Below are 20,353 nucleotides of genomic sequence, written 5' to 3' on the forward strand. Positions count from 1 at the left end.
CATCATCTTACAAACCCTCAGATTATCAAAAGTTTCTTGCAAGTCAGCTATGAGTGTCTCTGCTTTCCTGGATTTCACCATGATATCATCCACATAAGCATGAACATTGCGCCCAATCTGATTATGAAGGCAATTTTGCACACACCGCTGATAAGTCGCCTGGGCATTCTTGAGCCCAAAAGGCATAGATACATAGCAGAAGGATCCAAAGGGAGTTATAAAAGCCGTCTTCTCCTGGTCCTTAACCGCCATTTTGATATGATGATAACCCGAATAAGCATCCAGAAAGCTCAACCACTCACAACCTGCTGTAGCATCAATAATCTGATCAATACGGGGGAGGTCAAAAGGATCAGCTGGGTAAGCTTTGTTCAAATCTGTGTAATCCACACACATACACCAAGTGCCATTCTTCTTGAGTACTAGCACCGGGTTAGCCAACCACTCAGGGTGAAAGACCTCCACAATAAACCCTGCTGCCAAGAGCCGGGCTACCTCCTCACCAATGGCCTTGTGTCTCTCTTCATTAAAGCGGCGAAGAAACTGCTTGACCGGTTTAAACTTGGGATCAATATTAAGAGTGTGCTCAGCGAGTTCTCTCGGTACACCTGGCATGTCAGAAGGCTTCCATGCAAAGATGTCCCGGTTCTCACGGATGAACTCGATGAGCGCACTTTCCTATTTTGGATCCAAATTAACGCTGATGATAAACTGCTTGGATGAATCGCCAGGAACAAAATCAACCAACTTAGTCTCATCAGCCGATTTAAACTTCAAAGCCGGATCATGCTCTGTAGTGGGTTTTTTCAGAGAAGTCATATCCGCCGAATCAACATTATCTTTATAGAATTTTAACTCGTCTGTTGCACAAACCAACTCAGCATAAGCCGCATCACCTTCTCGCACTCCAAAGCAATCTTGCGGCTGCCATGAACCGTGATGGTCCCCTTATGACCCGGCATCTTGAGTTGTAGATAAACATAACACGGCCTTGCCATGAACTTAGCATAGACCGGCCGTCCAAACAGGGCATGGTATGGACTTCTGATTTTCACCACTTCAAAGGTCAATGTTTCTGATCTTGAATCATGATCATCTCCAAAAACAACCTCCAGAGCTATCTTACCGACTGGATAGGCCGATTTACCAGGCACCACACCATGAAAAACGGTGTACGATGGTTTAAAATTCTTATCCGTTAACCCCATACGCCGGAAGGTTTCATAATACAAGATGTTGATACTGCTCCCTCCATCCATGAGCACCTTGGTGAACTTATAACATCCAACTTGCGGTGCGACCACCAACGCCAGATGACCCGGATTATCAACCCGGGGCGGATGATCTTCTCGACTCCATACAATAGGCTGTTCGGACCAGCGCAAATAACGGGGCACGACCGGTTCAACAGAATTCACTGCCCTCTTATGAAGCTTCTGATCGCGCTTGCACAGACTAGTAGTGAAGACATGATACTGTCCACCATTTAATTGCTTCGGGTTGCTTTGATAACCCGTCTGCTGCTGTTGTTGATTCCCCTGTTGATTATAACCACCTTGGTTGCCCTGGTTGCCTTGATTGCCCTGTCCCCCCACGGTGGGCGCCAACTGTCGTGGAATTAACACATCAGATGTCCTAGTGAGAGGACTTAGTCGTGGAGCCATCGCAACGAGATTAGCTTAAAGGGGTTAAATCGGACAGAGGACACGGGGAGTTTATACTGGTTCGTCCCCTTGCGGTGAAGGTAAAAGCCTACAATCCAGTTGTGGTGGAATTGATGGGGTCTCGATGAGCAGGGAGCGAATCCGCTTTACCTATATCTCGAGTTGTTGTTTCTTGTTCTTGAACCGCCGCTGGGTCATCCCTTTATATAGACAGGTTGACGCCCGGCGGTTTACAGAATACCGAGGCCAGCTCATACATGTGTCCGGCTTGGTTTCTTATCTTTCCCTAACTTACAACACAAGTTACATATCTCATGGCAGTTTATGTCTATGGGCCCTAATCTGCCCTTGGGATCTAGGCCTCTAAGCTTCAATAGTAAAGCGCCATACTCCCTGTCTTCATGGGCTTCAATACAGATGAGCATAACCCGTCCCCTCCTGGGCGGTTTATACTCAGTAGTTATATCCCCAACAGCATTGCAAACGATTCTTCTGCTTTACGCGCATGGGATGAGTTTGATAATTCAAATTTTTGGTCTCAAGGCATGGGCACATTCACTTTGAATGCGTGCGATGCTGCCGGACCATTCACTTTGAACCTTTTTGTGCATCGCAAATGATTCTTCTGCTTTACGTGCATGGGATGAGTTTGATGATTCAAATTTGGTGGAAATTTCCCCGGCTACGTCATGGCATACTTTAACATCGCTTGCTAATTTGGGCACACAAAAGAGCGTACAGCATACAGACCACACTTACTGAATCGAGCAATTTTAGTGATTACACAGAGCCAGTTGACCTAAACATTGCTCTAACAAAAGACCAACATTAAAAACAAAGCCTAAGTACGCATAATTAAAAATCCACCGCCGCACCGGCCTATGCATCGCCGATGTGAGATGAGACGTCGATGACTTGTCCTGGCGACATGCCACCGTTGGTGGACTCCGCGTCCCCCTTGCTGAAGTCGACCGCGTCCTCGTCCTCGGCGCCGCCGTTAAGGTTGTAGTATTCGTAGTAGTGGCTGCGCCAGAGCTCGCGTTGGTACTCCACTGTCGATTCCTTAACGGACAAACTCTTCTCTACCTCGACCTCGGCCACGCGCAACTCCTCCTCGCGGTGCTCCTCGGTCTCCGCCGCCTCCTGCATCTCCAGCTCCCGCTCGGCGACCTCATGAGGAAGCAGGTGCTCCATGGCCACCGCCGCCTTTTCAGACGTGGGTTGCATGCTGGAGTCCGAGGTGGCCTGGAATATCTTGGCGTGTGCATCCTCGATCTTGGCATGGATGGTCTCGACCCGGGCCAGGGCGACATCAGTGGCACGGACGGCAGCTCGAGCGCTCTCGGTGTTTGTAGCCGCCGTCACAGCACCAGCAACCATATCGGCTGCTGCAGCTGCCCTGTCGGCTGTCGCAGACGCCCTCTCGGCAGAAGCGTCTGCGCTCAATGCGGATGCGGCCGCGCTCTCGGCGCAGGCGGCGGCGCTCGGGGGGGACACGACCATCATACGGGCCTTCACGAAGCGTTTCCACGGCCTCATCTTTGCAAGAAGGGGGTGCAGGAATGGGGATCGGGATTCGTGGATTTACGGGTTGCCGCACTAGAGCAGACGAGCCGGCGAAGCTTAAGGAGGGAGACTTAAATAGACCCAAATATTTTCATCGCAAACGGTTCCTAGAAAACAACTGTGTGTGATGTTGTAGATATTTTTTATTAGCTGTGAAAGACGAATTTGGAATAAAGTGCCAACGTATGGTGTTTTAAATGAACGAGAAATTTTGTTGTACTAATACAACTGTCATGTCAAATTTTGAAAAAATTTAGTGGTCATTTGACCTTCTAAGACATTTAAGTGATTTTCTAGCCATTTAATGACCGTAATTGAAATTTGAACTACATGTACATGCAATAGCTAACCATAATGGTTTGAAAACTCATATTTCGTGTACTTGTGTGTGATTTAATTCCATGTGCAATAAATTGGAAGGAATTTTCAAACATATTGGTCTAACGGCTATGACACAATTAAGCATGGAGTGACATGGCATTTTAATTCCAAAAAATAAAAAAAAAATCAGAAACACATGAAACCTTGGTTGATGTAATGTCATGCCACCAAGATGGTGTGGTAAGAAACTTGGCATGTTTGACCAAAGTTTGGACACACACCCATCACAAACCGGAGCAACTAACTAGAAGGCTCGTGGTTCTGAGAGGGAATAATGCATGTTTGATGACGAACGGGAGATAGCTTTCTCTTACGGCCTTCAATTTTTTTTATACGTCTAACATGCACTACTACAACTGTAATGTGAAATTTTTGAAAATTCTAGGGGTCATTTGACCTTTTAAAGACATTTAACTAATTTTCTAGCCATTTAATGACCGTAATTCAAATTTGAACTACATCTACATGCAACACGTAACCGAAACGGTTTGAAAAATCATATTTGTGTACTTGTGTGCGAGTTAATTCCATGTGCAGTAAACTAGAAGGAATTTTCAAACATATTTGTATCACAACATGGACACATATGCATGAATACGTATGCATGGAGTGGCATGGCATTTTAATTCCAAAAAAATCAGAAACACACGAAACCTTAGTTGATGTAATGTCATGCCACCAAGATGATGTGGTAAAGAAATTGGCATGTTTGATGAAAGTTTGGGCACACACCCATCACAAACCGGAGCAACTCGCTAGAAGGTTCGTGGTTCCGAGAGGGAACAATGCATGTTTGATGACGAACGGGAGATAGCTTCCTCTTACGACCTTCAAATTTTTTCTACATCTAACGTGCACCACTACAACTGTAATGTGAAATTTTGGAAAATTCGAGGGGTCATTTGACCTTTTAAAGACATTTAAGTGATTTTCTAACCATTTAATGACCGTAATTCCAATTTGAACTACATCTACATACAACGCCTAACCAAAACGTTTTGAAAAATCATATATGTGTACTTGTGTGCGAGTTAATTCCATGTGCAGTAAATTAGAAGGAATTTTCAAACATATTGGTCTCACGACATGGACACATGCATACGTATGCATGGAGTGACTTGGCATTTTAATTCAAAAAATAGAAAAATGATGAGAAACACATGAAACCTTGGTTGATGCAATGTCATGCCACTAAGATGATCTGGTAAAGAAATTGGTATGTTTGACGAACGTTTGGACACGCACCCCTCACAAACCGGAGCAACTCACTAGAAGGTTCATGGTTCCGAGAGGGAACAATGCATGTTTGATGACGAACGGGAGATAGCTTCCTCTTACGGCCTGCAAATTTTTTCCTACGTTTAACGTGCACTAATACAACTATCATGTGAAAATTTGGTAAATTTCAGGGATCACTTGACCTTTTAAAGACGTTTAAGTGATTTTCTAACCATTTAATGACCGTAACTCAAATTTGAACTACATCTACATGCAACGCCTAACCATAACGGTTTGAAAAATCATATTTGTGTGTACTTGTGTGCGAGTTAATTCCATGTGCAGTAAATTCAAAGGAATTTTCAAACATATTGGTGTCAAGGCATGGGCACATGCATGGAGTGCATGCCATGGCATTTTAATTCCAACAAATTAAAAAATGATCAGAAAAACATGAAACCTTGCTTGATTTAATGTCATGCCACCAAGATGATGTGGTAAAAAATTGGCATGTTTGATGAAAGATTGGACACACACCCCTCACATACTGGAGCAACTCGCTAGAAGGTTCGTGGTTCCGAGAGGGAACAATGCATGTTTCATGACGAATGGGAGATAGCTTCCTCTTACGGCCTTGAATTTTTTTCAACATCTAACATGCACTACTAGAACTGTAATGTGAAATTTTGGAAAATTCTAGGGCCATTTGACCTTTCAAGGACATTTAAGTGATTTTCTAACCATTTAATGACCGTAATTCAAATTTGAACTATATCTACATGCAACGCCTAACAAAAACGGTTTGAAAAATAATATCTGTGTACTTGTGTGCGAGTTAATTCCATGTGCAGTAAACTAGAAGGAATTTTCAAACATATTGGTCTCATGACATGGACACATGCATACATATGCATGGAGTGACATGACATTTTAATTCAAAAAGAAAGAAAAATGACCAGAAACACATGAAACCTTGGTTGATGTAATGTCATGCCACCAAGATGATGTGGTAAAGAAATTGGCATGTTTAACGAACGTTTGGACAAACGGCCCTCACAAACTGGAGCAACTCGCTAGAAGGTTCGTGGTTCCGAGAGGGAACAATGCATGTTTGATGACGAATGGGAGATAGCTTCCTTTTACGGCCTTCAAATTTTTTCCTACGTTTAACGTGCACTAATACAACTGTCATGTGAAAATTTGGTAAATTTCAGGGGTCATTTGACCTTCTAAAGACATTTAAGTGTTTTTCTAACCATTTAATGACCATTCAAATTTGAACTACATCTATATGCAACGCCTACCCAAAACGGTTTGAAAAATCATAATTTTGTGTACTTGTGTGCGAGTTAATTCCATGTGCAGTAAATTCGAATGAATTTTCAAACATATTGGTGTCAAGGCATGGGCACATGCATGGAGTGCATGCCATGGCATTTTAATTCCAAAAAATTATAAAATGATCAGAAAAGCATGAAACCTTGCTTGATTTAATGCCATGCCACCAAGATGATGTGGTAAAAAAATTGTTCTATTTGACGAAAGTTTGGACACGCACCCCTCACAAACCGGAGCAACTCACTAGAAGGTTCGTGGTTTCGAGAGGGAACAATGCATGTTTGCTGATGGACGGGAGATAGCTTCCTCTTAAGGCCTTCAAATTTTTTCCTACGTTTAACGTGCACTAATATAACTGTCATGTGAAAATTTGGAAATTTGCAGGGGTCATTTGACCTTTTAAAGACATTTAAGTGATTTTCTAACCATTTAATGACCGTAATTCAAATTTGAACTACATCTACATGCAATGCCTAACCAAAACGGTTTGAAAAATCATATTTTTGTGTACTTCTATGCGAGCTAAAAAATCATCAGACGATGTAAATATCTGGTGTTCAAAAAAGAAAATGTAAAGATCTGGCAAGACAACCGGCCCCCACACGATTGGCACTCTATCTCGCGGCTCGAGGTTTGGTAGGTGATTGGCGGGGATCATTAATCAGACACGGTTCTGTATTGGAAACCGTCAGCTATTATGTTCACACACGGATTTGCTGTGGGAATTGTGTGTAACTCAAACTACAGTACTCGTAAATTTCAGCGACCGACGTGTGTACTGTCCCGGTCAATCTAGATTCCGGCCGCCAATAAATACTACGTTTGCTCATGTCATCCCGCCTGCATTCTCATCTACATCCTCCCCATGCGCTCTCTCTCTCTCTCTCTCTCTCTCTCTCTCTCTCTCGAATCTCTGCCATGGCACCGCCGGTCTGCCCACGCGCCAACGAGGAGTCGCCGCCCCCGAGGACACTCACTCGATTAGCAGCGACAAGGACCCCTACGCGCCGCCTGACGAGGTTGCGCCGGACACCCCAACTTTGGATTGGTTTTGGGGCCAGTGCAATCTTTGTCTGTGGAAGTCGCTGCCACCGGCTGAGAAAGCCAGGCAAGTAGCATTCAAGAAGGACATGGCAGAGGAGGAAGCCAGGTACCAGGCGGCCTTTGAAGCCCGTGATGCGGCCTGGAAAAAGGAGGCGACAGAGCTTTGGGGGCGGGCGCGTCGTCGTGCCGAGGAGGTGTATGAAGACGGGTACTTCGCGAGGAAGGTCATAGGCACTGGGTGCCTCGTCGCTGCGTGGAGGTGGGCCGATAAGCTCCAGTGTGCCACCGACGAGGAGCTCCGGTGGGCGCCCAATGAAATGGCAAGATCGGCTGCGCGCGTCCGCCAGCAAGAGGTAGATCGGTACGTCAAGCGCTGCGAGGCGGAGGAGTCAGAGTACTGCCTCCGCACTGGGAAGACGCCGTGCACCAGGGAGCTGCTGGCGAGGGGCTGCCGGAATACTGGCCCCAGGAGGGATTATTAGTTTTAGTATTGTCCGTTTTCAATTTTATGCATTGTACCTAGTAGTTAAATATCATCACGTATATGTGATGATATTATATATATATATATATTCTGTGATATATATATATATGTATATATATATATATTAGGAATTCCATTTTCTATCTATTTTTGTATACTAATTTGAATCTAGCTGTTATCATCCGCATATACAGAATGGAAAGCGTATACACACACACACATTGAAATAGAACATATAAGAATGGAAAACAGAGTACACACATTGAAACAGAGCAATAAACAGAGCAATACTATGATTGCTGTGAATACAAAGCTATCCATGTCGAAACAACTTTTCAAAATAAAATGCGTCCATGAGACCATGACCAGCAGCCCTTGCCTAGGGTAACTCTTGGCTCTGCCTGAACTCATGCAGGCGTTCGTAAGCGGTCGACACGCTCGCGGTACATATGGAGCGCAATCTCGAGCTCCAAGTTGGCTATTTCATCGGAGATCACCAGCTCGAGGATGCTACGGCCATGTTCCTCTACTGCGCTCAGGTGGACACCTGGGCCAAGGAGGCGGTCGAGCCTACGGACTAGCGCGTTGACATCCAGCAGGCCGCGGACAAGGCAAACGATGGCATCCATGCGAACGGCATGGCGGGCGTTCGGTGCAAGTATGGCGTGGCCGGCATCTGGTGCAAGTACGACGCTGAGGGCCTATGCCCACTCCTGGCGAGGAATGGGGGTACTGACGGGACGTGTACCCAGGTGCGATGCCGTGTCGATAGCAGGCAAGCACCGATGGATCCCCTCTTGCTGTGTTGCGCGCCGCGCCTCTCGCTCTGTGGCGCTCCAACGGTCTCGCCGTGCGGCGAGCTGCAGCCTATCTGCGTGGACGCGCCTAGCTTGCTCTGCGGCGCCATCGATCATGTTGTGCGGCGAGCTGCAGCCTGTCGGCGCTGACATGCCTATCTTGATCCGCTGCGCTCAAGCGCCATGCGCCAAAGGTCTGCTCAACCCTGGCGATGACGCGCATAACAGCGTCGTCCATCGCGTTGCCGGGGATCGCCTCGACCTCGACGGGCCGTGGCGCCTGCTCATTTTCCTCATCGACGATGTTGATGCAGAGGCAACGCTTTGGTGGGTTGGCATGCTTGGAAAAGGTGGATGTGCTACAGGCTGCGCTTGTCGCCTCCGTGCGTCGTGCGCCCCCTATGCGCAATATAGTAGGGTGGCGGGAACCAGGTGAGGAAATGGTGAGAAACGGTCACTACAAAAAAAATACACTTCTGTGATGATACGTGTTTGTCACAGTAGGTCGTGTTTTTGTCATGCATGTACATCCATGACAAATTTATTTCAGAATCAAGATAGTCATACCTGTGCTGTCGTAGAAGTGTTCCATGACATTACGAAAATTATCATCACGGAAGTGTCCACTTCCATGACGATAAATCGCGCGTCACAAAACTGCTTTCGTCAAGGGTGACCGACACGTGGCATCCACCGTAACGGAACGCCGTTAAGCTATCGGGTCGGGTTTTGGATCCGATAACCCGTTAACAGCCCCGACCAATGGGGATTTTCCACGTGTAAAATCATCATTGGCTGGAGGAAACACGTGTCAGCTCACCGTTGGGTCAGATGTCATCCACTCATTGGACAGAAGGCGCCTATGATACGTCGACACGTGGCACGACCCAACAGAGGCCCATTCCTGTGAAAAGGCCGGCCCGTTTGACTTGGTCAAAAGGTGGTGGGTCGGCCCATGGAAAGCCTGTTAACGGCCTGTTCGCATATAGCCCATTTACAGCCCGCTAACCCAAGGCCCGTTACGCCCTATCCGAATTAGGCCCAGTAGCATCATCTAGGCCATCCAATATGATTCCAGCCCGTTTTCACTTCTGGCCCATGTATGGCCCATGATGTCTTTCGGCCCATATAAGGCCCTATGTAACTCTTGGCCTATTAACGGCCCGTGGTGAAACTGGCCCGCAATGAACAGTGTATCACTTTACACCCACTAACGACCCGTGGTGAAACTGGCCCATAATGAACAATATATCACTTTATACCCATTAAGGGATCGTTATTCAGTTGGGCCGTTTCTAGCAAATGTTATCTTTCGGCCTTCTCAGAGCCCATTTATTCTTGGGCTCATTTCCAGCATTCGTTTACTTACGGCCCGTTACTGTCATTTTCTGCTTGTGGGCCAAATTCAGCCCGTGGTTACATCGGCCCGTTTGTGGTCCGTTAATACGTTGGGCCGTTTTCATAGCGTCATCAAATATGGCCTATTAACGATGGCCCGTTATGGTCATACGGCCCGTATAAGGCCCATTGATGATACGGCCCGTAGAAGGCCCATTGTTTCTACAGCCCGTAGAAGGCCCATTGTTTCTATGGCCCGCAGAAGGCCCATTGTTTCTACGGCTCGTAGAAGGCCTACTGTTTCTACGGCCCGTAGAAGGCCCACTGTTTCTACGGCCCGTAGGAGGCCCAGTGTCACTACAGTAAATATTAGCCCATGGTTATTGTGGCCTAGTTTTAAAAAGAACTACACTGACTACAAGCAAACAAATAAACAAGACAACAAGGAAATAAATAAGCAAGCAACTTATGCTAGGCTATCACGGTTGTTACACATACTAGTATAACGCCCGTGCGTTGCCACGGGCTCTTCAAAATTTATAATCAGTATCTTTCATTTATCATCCCCTCATATTGGGTGATTATGGGGTGCTCTAATTAGAAATACAACAATCAAATATTAGGAAATTTCACCTAACGAACAACAACGAATAATACGATATCTATCAAACGAATAAAATGAGGTCATATTTTTGGTCCGTCATGCACTTCTGTTGAAAAGTGCCTATCCCTTTTAGAATCAACCCACTGTTTGCTCGCACGCAAAAAAAATACATCTCTAAAGTGGGGAACCGATCGGTGCCAAAAAGAACTCAAACTCCTATCCAATCTCGACTTCGTGCTCTTCCACTTCCATTGATAAAGATGGGACGTCAAGGGTTTCATCATGATGACCTCGAGCAGCCGCCGACATCCCTCCCCACATCTACCCCTACCCCCTGCTGCCGCTTGCACTGTCCTTGCTCCTCGAGGGAGCTAGGGACACAATGTTCTCTAGGATGGGCATGACCAGATCCACGAGGAGGCCACATTCTTCCATGGGAACCCAACCAAGCACACCACCCTCCGCAACCATCCAATCCCAGCCTAACAAAGTCAAGACCCACCATCGATCCACAAATCAGGCTCGCCGCATCCAGGTTCACTGCAAGTCTGCGACGAGTCTGTAGTCGACATCTTGACTTTGGCTATCCCCACAGAAGAATCATCGGATCCTGCTTACTTTTACTATCACTTCGTCTCTTCCCAAGGCAGTGACACCACCCAGCCAATCACCACCACCGCTTGCGGCTTGCCTACATAAAATCATATGAGAAATCCCCACGGCAGTGCTGTAAGATCACCTTGGCGACCTCGACAGTGACCGACTGGTCTAAGATCTAAGCTAGCCGCTCTTTGTAGAAACCAATAGAAGTAGGCATGTGACTCAGATTTGTTCTTTGGTGTGCATGCGTTTCTTGCTGCCCACCAGCTCTTGTCTACAACTCGCCTATATCTGTACCAGCTCTTGGTCTACAACTCGCCTATCTCCATGCTCGAGAATCTGGAGTGTAGTAGTTAAAAAAAGACCAACTTTATACTCATTTGATAATTCAATGTGCATGGGCATGCACCGGATGGAATTCACGCTCTATGTAAAATCTGGAGTGTAATGACCGTGGTTGATGAATGAAAGTCTTATTTCCGCAAAAAAGAAGTTAAAGGTGAATATATTCCTCATGTGTAGAGTACAAACAGAGCATATAGTGGTGACCTAGTTTCTTTTGATTGAGGTGAATACATGCCAGTACTAAAATCTTCTAATTTCTTTTGATTGAATCCAAGTTGTCTCTTTTCTTTCGATTCAGCAAAGCTAGTTCGAATAAATAGGATTGTCTATATCTTAACTCCTTTGCCAATTAAGCTTCAAAATTGCAGTCTGATTCAGAAACAATCGAACGATTGTGTCGTTAACTCCAGGAGATTCTCGTTAGATCTTAGGAACGCTGCAAGCCATCATATCATATAAGAATAAGATCGACAATTGATATGGACAGATCTTACTACAATCATATTACTACTACTCGACAGATCATACAAGATCGAAGGTACGTAAGACAAGGTCCTTTATATTATGAAAAACTGTTTGCTTCGCCTCATGTGAGACGGACCCCGAGCTATTCTTCAATGGCGCACCACGCGCACATATTTGGCGGCGAAGTAACTCGTTATCCTAAGGACGTCCCCGTCAAGCCCGTCGACAGCGTCACCCTTTTCCATCTCCCCGGCTGGACCTCGCCGAGTTTCCACCGTCGACGGCCTGCCGCCGCCACATTCTGCTGCACGAAGGAGATCAACGACGGTTTAGACGTGCACGGGTGCAGCAGAGCAGATCGACCGACGGATCGGTTGACAACACGTACTGTCGCAGGCCGCGTGGCCGTGGTGGGGGGCGGCGGCGCTCGAGGTGCCCTGCGCCTCGCATTCGCAGGGCGAGACAGTGCTAGTGGCGCTGGTGCCGATCTCCTCCTCCGGACAAACGAGGAGCCAGCCGTCCAAGCTGGGCGAGGGAGCCAACGGCGGCCTGCAGCGCTGCCGGCTCGACTCCTTGCAGTAGGCGATCGCGCTCGCGACGGCCTCCTCCCTCGCCCGGGCGGTGCCGTCCTCGCCGGCGGCGACCCTCCCGTCCGGCTTCGTCGCCCGGCCCTTCCGTCTCCCACGCCCGTCTAGCCGCTCGTCCGCAGCACTGGCGCGCTGCAGATTTCTGGCGAACCTGCGCAGGCACCGCCTTAGCGCGTGGCCCTTCCGTGCGGCCGTGTCACCGCCCTCCCTCACCGGTGAGCGCGCGCTGTTCGACGAGCTGCTTCGGGCGCCGAGCAAGGAGGAGGAGGTGGACGACCTCGACGCCGGGGAGGAGCCCGGGTCGGAGGCCACCTTAGCGTCGCCAGGGCCGAACGCCGGCGACAAGGAGCTGCCCTGCTCAACGCTCGAAGCGCCGTCCGTGGTCGCTGCCGTCGCCACGGCCGGCGCCATCGCCGCCCACACGGCGCACGGGAACATCCACGCCATGACGACCTGGAAGAAATGCATGGTGATCAGGAGCACTAGGGTTTGCTTGCAGGCCCTTGTGCACGTAGTACGTCCTTGTATATATATACACGTCGCGATTGCAATCGCGTTCGCCTCCGATTCCGGCGGTGGTTGCAGGGGGGGGGGGCACGGCGGCGTCTGCGGGCGCGTGATTTCCGAAATCCGAGATGCCACAGCGAGATTGCCAAAATCCTGTGGCTAATCTATGGAATACTCCGGCGGTTCCTTTCATATACGGAGGGAGTACTAATTACTGCACGGTTTAATTACTCGATCGCTGATTTATCGGATGAGCTAGTAATGCGGACGGATCGCTGATTTATTACCATATTCGATATTTCCCGAGTTATGGCCTTACCATACGGCCTGGATTGATAGCCTTTGGGGTAATTTAAATTTATTATCATATAATTACCATATTCAAAATTTCCTGAGTTATGACCTTACCATACCTGGATTGATTTATTACTATACGTGGATTAATTATGATTTATTACTATATGATTTATTACTATACGTGGATAGCCTTACCATACTTGGTGATAATTTAAATTTATTACCATATTCGATATTTCCCGAGTTATGGCCTTACAATACCTGGATTGATAGCCTTTGGGGTAATTTAAATTTATTACCATATAATTACCATATTCAAAATTTCCTGAGTTATGACCTTACCATACCTGGATTGATTTATTACTATACGTGGATTAATTATGATTTATTACTATATGATTTATTACTATACGTGGATAGCCTTACCATACCTGGTGGTAATTTAAATTTATTACCATATTCGATATTTCCCGAGTTATGGCCTTACCATACCTGGATTGATAGCCTTTGGGGTAATTTAAATTTATTACCATATAATTACCATATTCAAAATTTCCTGAGTTATGACCTTACCATACCTGGATTGATTTATTACTATACGTGGATTAATTATGATTGATTACCATAAATACATTGGGTATTGATTACCATAAATACGTTGGGTATTGCCGGTCAGACGAGAAAAGAGAAAAACCGGTGGGAGGGGCTGGTGGGAGGTGGGACGAAGAAAAACCGGTTGAAAATAAACCGGTTGAAAATAAACCAGTTGAAAGTGGGGGGGACTATTCAACCAATTCGTCCATTAGGAGTAGAGATTACATCCACTAGGCATCAAAGTTCGCCACCAGTGCAAATATAGGGAACAAAGCAGCATATCATATACACTGGTTGTCAAAGTTGGCGACCAGCGCAAATAAACACCACAGCAAAACAAATCTAGAACTGAAACCACTTCAGAAGATCTCAAGAAACAATATCCTGGGTACCCATAATGCTGGCAAGATGCTTAGCAAGCTTATTAACTTTCTCTTATTTGGCGCTTAAATCCTCCAGCGCTTGCTGTTGCACCAGAAAATATGCATCTGAATTCTGCAGGGACTTCCTCAGTCCTTCAGCTTCCTGTCGCAGCACATCTGATCGATGTCTTTCAACTTGAAGTTGAGACTCAAGAAGACGAACTGATTCAGGCAGCGAGTTCGAAGAGCTTGTGCCAGCAGTAGTGGCCAGTAACTCGAACACTACATCAAGACAGGACTTTTGGGTTCCCTCACTGTCGTCAAGATAGTTTTTATCAGCTTTCTTGGAGACCAACAGGGATGTCTCACTATCTTGAACCTTATCTGCATTACTTCCTTTACCATTGGATAACGTGGTACTGTTCTCCAATATTTTGTCCGCATTCTAAAAGAGAAACAAGCAGACACATCACATGTTTACCATGTTGTATATGAAACTCATTTTGGTAAATGAGTTCAGTAGTAAAGTGGACAGGATAACAACATGAAACAAACATATATCTATGTGCCATGGTCACTTTATGGTCTATATCATTCTAGTTTTTGTTGCCAAATCAAGATAGAGACACAATTCAAATAATATTTGTTCAAGACAAATCAGAATAGACAGAATATAAGTGTGGGTAACTATAGAGCAATAACAACACTTGTAATGTGCATGACATGAGAACATAATTGTTTATTCAATTGAAACTGAAATCAACATAGAGCAGGTTACAACAGCAAACCAGTTAAAGAAACAGGTTTAAAACATACCTATTGCGCCATTGGAGTTTCAATTCCATCCTTCAAATTTGAAAATAGTTGGTATGAGTAAATACAGTAATGCAAGAGCAAAGAAGTATGAACCATAGCTACAGAACCTGACCTGAGAACAAATCTTCTTCTCCTTTAAGCGTTGAGTTGGGATTCGGAGTGGTGGTCCTCGTGCTTTGGGCACTGCAGTTCCCTTACTAACCGCTCGTGTTTGGGTGCTTTGTAGTGGAGACGGTGCTGTGTCAACTGGAACTGGGTTACTATCTGCCGGGGTTGGGGTTAGAAGGGGTGTAGCTGGTTCTCTGTCCAACTGGGTAGGGGTACAATTTGCGAGAGTCTGGGTTATGTGTGGTGGAACTGGTCCTTGGGCAAGTACAACCGTGGTTCTATCTGCATCAACTGGTAGCACTATCTTTTCTGAAGACCGTGTTGTTACTCCCTTAGATACTGCCATCACGCTCTCCAATTCAAATGGCTGATAAACAAGAAAAGTAATTGATAGTATAGACATTTATGATAGACAGGTGCAATGGATAGTGGGGAATAAAAGAGGGCATGAAATAATTCATATTTATGTTGTCTAACCAAACAGGATAGCATGACACAATTTCACATATATGATGGCTAACTAAACAGGATAGCATGACACAATTTCACATTATGATGGCTAACTAAAAAAGATGGAAAGACGTAGTTCAAAATATGAGACTATGTAAACAGGATGACATGACATAACTATATAATGTGTTTATTAAATAGGTTGGCATGCCATAATTCACATACATTCATGGATAGAATGCCATAATTCTAAATATGATGACTGTAAACACTAAACAGGATGAGATGATATAACTATATGATGTCTTTATTAAATGGGTTGCCATGCCATAATTCAGATAGATGATGTGTATGTACTATGTAAACATGATGGCATGATATAATTCAAATATATGATTTATATAGTAAGCAAGTAAGCAGATGGCAATCTATATATGATGTAAAAACTAAGCAATGCAAGACAACATGCATGACATGGGTAATATAACCCTGCCAAGTTTGAGCATAGACCTCTGGGGGGAAATAGGACTGGTCATCAGTCTCTGAATCCTCCTCTGAGGAGCTCTCTGTAGCCAGCAAGATGTCTGCTTCAGCAGGTAGCATTGTCTGCTTTGAATACCTTGTTTTCACTCCAGATACTTCCATCACCGCTTTAAATGGCTGATGCACAGGAAGAGTAGTTGAATATACAAACGTTGTCGACAAATGGAACACGTAATACAAAAAAATGATAGCATGATATAATTCACATACATGATGATTGGCTAAACAGCATGGCATTGCATAATTCACATATATAATGCCTTTGCAACAAGATAGCATTGTATAATTCACATATATAATGTCTTGCAACAAGATGGCAATGCATAATTCACATATATGGTAATTAGACACTGAACAGGTGGCATTCACACAAAGCATGTCTAAACTAATCAAATGGCATAGCAATGCAAGACACCATACGCACGATATGAGCAACATAACCCTGCCAAGTTAGAGCATACACCTCGGGGGGGGGGGGGATAGGACTGATCATCTGTCTCTGAATCCTCCTCTGAGGAGCTATTCGTAACCAGCGAGATATGCGCTTCGTCAGATAGCATAGTCTGCTCAGAAGACCTTGTTTTCACTCCAGAATTTGCCATCACCATGTCAAATGGCTGATGCACACGAAGAGCAGCTGAATGTACTAACATTGTTGACGAATGTAATATGTAACGAAAAAAAGGATGGACTGATATAATTTACATATAAGATGACTGGCTAAGTAGGATGGCATTGCAAAATTCACATATATGACGCCTGGCTAAACAAGGTGGCGTTGCATAATTCACATAAACGATGAATAAACTAAGCAGATGGCATTCGCACGAAGGATGTCTAAACTAAGCAGATGACATATTTGATGTATAAAGTAAGCAATGCAAGACACCATATGCATGATATAACCAACATCAGCATGCCAAGTTAGAGCGAAGACCTTAGGGGGTAAATAGGAGTTATCTTCTCCTTCTGAATCCCCTTCAGAACAGATATCTTCCTCTCGATTACAATCCGAAAAGCGTGGAGGGGGGCTGCCTTTGCGCCTACCATGGAGCAACGTCTGCATGAAATTATATTGCCACGCAAGGCTCGTCTCTTTTGCTCTACATGTTCAGTTCCATTGTTTACAATAACTGTCATGCATAGGAATAAAACATAGTGAGATTATGTAAGGAGTGCATGCAGAAATACAGAGTGATGGTAGCAACCTGTGGATAGACCCAAAACCAATAATAGCAGGCAGATAATGGCTTCAGTTAATAAATACAGATAATGGCTTCTTTACTGTTTGTTTCCCACCCAACATGAAACTCATAGTAGACACCGGATATTAACCAGATAGTAGATAGATACTATTGATAGCGGCCCCGATATGTACCCCACAACCATTTAAAAACTCAAGTTTGACCATTAGTTTGGAGCTGACTCAGGGGTCTAATTGGTGAACTGGACGATAAAGTAGCATGTAATATTAAGCGATGCATAACGTAAGCAGACACGAAAGAGTGCGACCTCTCTTGCGGACCCGTGTAGTCCTTGAGGTCATCTGCTTGGTTGATGATGGTAATGCAGTTTTCATGGCTGCCAGCGGCGGGGAAGAAGATCTGAGGTGGCGAAACACAGTCTGGAGGCCGGATCCCTACTGTGCTGGACCCGTCTGTCGTTGGAGCAGCTGAGCTGGGTGGACGATGGCGCAGCAGGAGCGGGACAAACCACGCAAGGTTTTCTTTGACAACTATCTGTAAGAGAAGTAATTCTGTAAGGGCTCGTTTGAATTGGAGGATTCCAACAATGCAGGGATAGGAAATAGACAAGAATAGGATACGAATGCACGTGCAAAACAGAGAATTTAAAAACACAGGATTTCTGCCAATCTGGGTGTTTGATTCACAGCAATTGGAAGATCACAGGATGCAAAGAAGCATGGTGAGATTAGGTCAAACCACAAGAAAATGTACGGTTATAATGCTATTATGCTACTATCTCTTAGTCTTGTGCTTCATGAATAGGAATTTGAAAAGGAGGACAAGTGAAAATTAAAATTCCTACATTTTTTCTTTCAAGGAGACGCTAAAGGAACAAATCCGTGTGCTCAGTGGACAATATATATAACATGTAGAGTAAAAAAGAGATGCAACAAGTGTACAACCTCTTTGGCGAAGCCATGTCGATCTCAGCGTGATTGGGTTGGTCGATGAGGATGCTCCGGCTGACTTTGCTGTCAGAGGAGGGGAAGAAGATCTTAGGCGTCTGGAGATGGAGCCCGAGGTACTGCTCCGCTGTGATGGAGGGTTTCGTCGTTGGAGCAGCTCCGGTGAGTTGTACGACGCCGAGGCTGAAGCAGGACAAGAGAGACAGCAAACAACGTTAACCTGAGTGGAATTCTAATAGCATCTCCAATACATGACGTAAAATACATAACCACAAAGTGCTAGATGTAAAATACATCAGCCGCTCATCTCTAAACTTAACTGTCGAAACTGAACTTAACTGTCAAAACTTAACCTAACTGTCGAAACTGAATTTTGCTGTCGAAACTGAACCTAACTGTCGAAACTGAATTTTGCTGTCGAAACTAAACGCACTAGAAAGGTGAGGCTACACGTCGGTCGATTGACTTTTTCATCTCTGGTCAGTCGATTCTGCAGCCGTTGGATATGAAATCAAGGGCCTGCGGTTCATCTTCAACCTCCACCCCCTCTGAGCCGCCAGCCATCACCGGCCAAACAGCAGCCCCCCGCCGCCCGCGGCCGGAGGTGCGCCGCCCTGCCCGCCCCAAAAACACTCCCCACCGCCGGTCCGCCGCCGCCCCGGCCATCCCTCTAAGCCCCCCCGTGCCGAGGTTTTTCTCCAGCGATCCCCACGCCACCGCCTCGCCAACGCCCCGCCAACACCGGCGACCACCGCCCCCATCCTGAACCCTAAGATAGATAGTGGGGTACCTCTCCGGCGAGCCCCCCTGCCCGCTGCGGCTGGTTCTTCCTTCACCCTGGCGAGCCCACCCCTTGAAAATGGACTGACCCAAAAGTCGATTCAGTCGACTGAAGTGTAGCCAAATCGGAGCACCATCGCAAGCAAGAGCAAGAGCGAGAGCAGCAGCGCGAGCAAGAGCAATAGCAAGAGCAGACCAGGCAGGGGACCGAGAGCAAGAGCAGAGCAGCAGCGCGAGCGAGAGCCAAAGCAGCAGCAACTCCTACTGATGTGGACGTCGCCGCCGAGGGAGCGACGCCATGGAGGAAGTGGCCGGCGACGCCGCCGTGGATGGAGTCGTGCCGTGTCGGCTTGGGACCGAGCGCCGGCAGCACCGTGAGATTGAATCAAGAAGAAAATGCGGCGATTAGTGTACAACCTCTTTGGTGGCGCCGATTAGGCCGCAGCTTCATCCGAGGAAACGGTGATGATGATGCTCTTCCGGTGGTGCAGGTGAAGACGGCGGTGTGGGAATGGAGGTGGCGCGAAAGACGAGGGGAACATCGGGGCAGCTCCTTGAAGGTGGAGGACGGGGTGGCTGAACCGACAGGACGATGAGATCGACGAAGGATCCTCATCCGGTACGGTGGATGAGGGACATCGAGGTGTTGCTGTGGACGATGTCGTCGGGGAAGAGGCTCCGACTGGGTGGCGGACGGAGCAGGGTGTGGGGTTTCGTCGCGGGTTTTCGCGGCCGCGGTGTACAAATAGGTGGGCGGATGGGATGGCAGTGGGGAACCATGGCTTAGAGACGCGCTTGTCCGAAATGTGGGGTAAGTTACAAAAGTACCCCCCCCCCCCACCGATTTGAGGCGGTTCTTTCAGTTCAGGGGTACCACAGGCATTTTGCGTGGCGGGATTTCACAGGAGGTGGGAGTTTTCGCACGCGTTGTAATTTCGGAATAGCAAGGCGCGGGTTGAGATGGAGGGAGTTGTCGGAGCACAACGAGACAAAGATATATCTTAAATATTTCGGGCTAACAAGGCGCGGGTTGAAATTTCCGGACAAGCCTAACGTGTACTGTACCAAATTAATGCGCACTACAAATGTCACTCAAAACTTTGAATTCATGTTATGTTCATTTGAAATATTTCGCTACGTGTATAATGCATGCAACCTACTACTCAAATGAACGTTTTAGTGCATTCCAAACGCATATACTACCGCTTCAATATGAACTAAATTTGAATAAGATCTACAGTAATGATTGTTGTGAAGTCAAAGCATTTGAATTCGTTTCTCTGTTTTAATAAGATCTACAATCATCATTATTG

Source organism: Triticum aestivum, chromosome 3B (genome assembly GCF_018294505.1).
Source record: "Triticum aestivum cultivar Chinese Spring chromosome 3B, IWGSC CS RefSeq v2.1, whole genome shotgun sequence".
Lineage (NCBI taxonomy): Eukaryota > Viridiplantae > Streptophyta > Magnoliopsida > Poales > Poaceae > Triticum > Triticum aestivum.